Source organism: Chiloscyllium plagiosum, unplaced genomic scaffold (assembly GCF_037043375.1).
Source record: "Chiloscyllium plagiosum isolate Xiang-an unplaced genomic scaffold, Cpla_swu_hap1 HiC_scaffold_202, whole genome shotgun sequence".
In the NCBI taxonomy this organism is placed as follows: Eukaryota; Metazoa; Chordata; class Chondrichthyes; order Orectolobiformes; family Hemiscylliidae; genus Chiloscyllium; species Chiloscyllium plagiosum.
In genome coordinates, this window is record NW_028270341.1 from 62501 (window position 1) to 66568 (window position 4068).

Below are 4068 nucleotides of genomic sequence, written 5' to 3' on the forward strand. Positions count from 1 at the left end.
GTCAGACCACATCCTTCATGGCAACACCCAAAGGGAACCAAGGCCACTCGCGTCTCTCGCCTTTCATTTTGGACACGAGCGCCTGTGGAGGGACGGCCGGATTCAACGTGGGGATTGCCCGCCCTCCAATCGTTCCAAGAGACCTCTGCCCCGGCCTCTGACTGAGTTGCACAAACCTTGGTGTGCTCAGGCAAGGGTCAGACCACATCCTTCCTGGCAACACCCAAGGCAAGCAAGGCCACTCGCGTCTCTCGCCTTTCATTTTCGACACGAGCGCCTGTGGAGGGACGGCCGGATTCAACGTGGGGATTGCCCGCCCTCCAATCGTTCCAAGAGACCTCTGCCCCGGCCTCTGACTGAGTTGCACAAACCTTGGTGTGCTCAGGCAAGGGTCAGACCACATCCTTCCTGGCAACACCCAAAGGGAACCAAGGCCACTCGCGTCTCTCGCCTTTCATTTTGGACACGAGCGCCTGTGGAGGGACGGCCGGATTCAACGTGGGGATTGCCCGCCCTCCAGTCGTTTCAAGAGACCTCTGCCCCGGCCTCTGAACGGAGTTGCACAAACCTTGGTGTGCTCAGGCAAGGGGCAGCCCTCATCCTTCCTGGCAACACCCAAGGCAAGCAAGGCCACTCGCGTCTCTCGCCTTTCATTTTCGACACGAGCGCCTGTGGAGGGACGGCCGGATACAACGTGGGGATTGCCCGCCCTCCAATCGTTCCAAGAGACCTCTGCCCCGGCCTCTGACTGAGTTGCACAAACCTTGGTGTGCTCAGGCAAGGGTCAGACCACATCCTTCCTGGCAACACCCAAGGGAACCAAGGCCACTCGCGTCTCTCGCCTTTCATTTTCGACACGAGCGCCTGTGGAGGGACGGCCGGATACAACGTGGGGATTGCCCGCCCTCCAGTCGTTTCAAGAGACCTCTGCCCCCGGCCTCTGACTGAGTTGCACAAACCTTGGTGTGCTCAGGCAAGGGTCAGACCACATCCTTCCTGGCAACACACAAGGGAAGCAAGGCCACTCGCCTCTCTCGCCTTCAATTTCGGCACGAGCGCCTGTGGAGGGACGGCCGGATTCAACGTGGGGATTGCCCGCCCTCCAGTCGTTTCAAGAGACCTCTGCCCCCGGCCTCTGACTGAGTTGCACAAACCTTGGTGTGCTCAGGCAAGGGTCAGACCACATCCTTCCTGGCAACACACAAGGGAAGCAAGGCCACTCGCCTCTCTCGCCTTCAATTTCGGCACGAGCGCCTGTGGAGGGACGGCCGGATTCAACGTGGGGATTGCCCGCCCTCCAGTCGTTTCAAGAGACCTCTGCCCCGGCCTCTGACCGAGTTGCAAAAACCTGGGTGTGCTCAGGCAAGGGTCAGCCCGCATCCTTCCTGGCAACACCCAAAGGGAACCAAGGCCACTCACGTCTCTCTCGCCTTTCATTTTCGACACGAGCGCCTGTGGAGGGACGTCCGGATTCAACGTGGGGATGGCCCGTCCTCCAATCGTGTCAAGAGACCTCCGCCTTCGGCCTCTGACCGACTTGCACAAACCTGGGTGACGAGCACCGCAGGGCGGCAGAGCCGTCGCACTTGGCCGGGTGGCAGCGGGAAGGACCAGCCTATTCACAATAGCGGCCACCCACTCCCAGAGCCGGTCGTGCGGCACCCGAGGCCGACCCTCGACTCGTAAGAGGCTTTAACGTGTGCTCAGGCAAGGGTCAGCCCACACCCTTCCTGGCGGCACCCAAGGGATCCAGGCCACTCGCGTCTCTCGCCTTCGTTTTGGACACGAGCGCCTGTGGACGGACGGCCGGAGTCAACGTGGGGATGGCCCGTCCTCCAATCGTGTCAAGAGACCCCCCGCACCGGCCTCTGACCGAGTTCCCCAAACCTGGGTGACGAGCAGCGCAGGGCGGCAGAGCCGTCGCACTTGGCCGGATGGCAGCGGGAAGGACCAGCCTATTCACAATAGCGGCCACCCACTCCCAGAGCCGGTCGTGCGGCGCCCGAGGCCGACCCTCGACTCGTAAGAGGCTTTACAGTGTGCTCAGGCAAGGGCCAGCCTACACCCTTCCTGGCGGCACCCAAGGGATCCAGGCCACTCGCGTCTCTCGCCTTCATTTTGGACACGAGCGCCTGTGGACGGACGGCCGGAGTCAACGTGGGGGTGGCCCGTCCTCCAATCGTGTCAAGAGACCCCCGCACCGGCCTCTGACCGAGTTCCCCAAACCTGGGTGACGAGCACCGCAGGGCGGCAGCGCCGTCGCACTTGGCCGGATGGCAGCGGGAAGGACCAGCCTATACACAATAGCGGCCACCCACTCCCAGAGCCGGTCGTGCGGCGCCCGAGGCCGTGCCTCGACTCGTAAGGGGCTTTAACGTGTGCTCAGGCAAGGGTCAGCCCACACCCTTCCTGGCGGCACCCTAGGGATCCAGGCCACTCGCGTCTCTCGCCTTCATTTTGGACACGAGCGCCTGTGGAGGGACGGCCGGAGTCAACGTGGGGATGGCCCGTCCTCCAATCGTGTCAAGAGACCCCCCGCACCGGCCTCTGACCGAGTTCCCCAAACCTGGGTGACGAGCAGCGCAGGGCGGCAGAGCCGTCGCACTTGGCCGGATGGCAGCAGGAAGGACCAGCCTATTCACAATAGCGGCCACCCACTCCCAGAGCCGGTCGTTCGGCGCCCGAGGCCGGCCCTCGACTCGTAAGAGGCTTTAACGTGTGCTCAGGCAAGGGTCAGCCCACACCCTTCCTGGCGGCACCCAAGGGATCCAGGCCACTCGCGTCTCTCGCCTTCATTTTGGACACGAGCACCTGTGGAGGGACGGCCGGAGTCAACGTGGGGATGGCCCGTCCTCCAATCGTGTCAAGAGACCCCCCGCCACGGCCTCTGACCGAGTTCCCCAAACCTGGGTGACGAGCAGCGCAGGGCGGCAGAGCCGTCGCACTTGGCCGGATGGCAGCAGGAAGGACCAGCCTATTCACAATAGCGGCCACCCACTCCCAGAGCCGGTCGTGCGGCGCCCGAGGCCGGCCCTCGACTCGTAAGAGGCTTTACGGAGTGCTCAGGCAAGGGTCAGCCCGCACCCTTCCTGGCAGCACCCAAGGGAACCAGGCCACTCGCGTCTCTCGCCTTCATTTTGGACACGAGCGCCTGTGGAGGGACGGCCGGAGTCAACGTGGGGATGGCCCGTCCTCCAATCGTGTCAAGAGACCCCCCGCCACAGCCTCTGACCGAGTTCCCCAAACCTGGGTGACGAGCACCGCAGGGCGGCAGAGCCGTCGCACTTGGCCGGGTGGCAGCGGGAAGGACCAGCCTATTCACAATAGCGGCCACCCACTCCCAGAGCCGGTCGTGCGGCGCCCGAGGCCGGCCCTCGACTCGTAAGAGGCTTTAGGGAGTGCTCAGGCAAGGGTCAGCCCGCATCCTTCCTGGCAGCACCCAAGGGAACCAGGCCACTCGCGTCTCTCGCCTTCATTTTGGACACGAGCGCCTGTGGAGGGACGGCCGGAGTCAACGTGGGGATTGCCCGCCCTCCAATCGTGTCAAGAGACCTCCACACAGGTCTCTGACCGACTCTTAGAACAGACAGGGAGAGTTTGGCAATTCTGTCAAAAAATTGACAAAGTGTCAAAAATTCGACTTCCAAGAGCTCTCCAGCATGCACTCATACCCGCCATTAGAGTGCTATGCCCGTGGAACCGTTTTTCGGATGCCTTTCAAAAAGGTCCCGCGCCGCCATTTTGTTCTAAAAATCGTGTTCCCAGAAATCTCCGGGTACCCCGCCAACCTCACTGTGTAACAAATGCAAGTGGCACTGAATGGGTCTGAATTTCAAATTTGACTGCATCGCTCTGGAACTCGATCCCCGCAAAACCGTTTGGATTTTTCCCGCTCGGGACTTCCGCGACAGACAAAGTTAAAGTTTTCGGGCTGCAGACACAAAATGACAGTTGGCCATTTGCCGGGCTCAATTCACACAGTTCCTGCGGCACTTCGGAACACATGTTCGGCGCGAGTTTGTGAATCTTTCCCGATGCTTCGGCACTTTCCTCCGCTGACACTTAGAA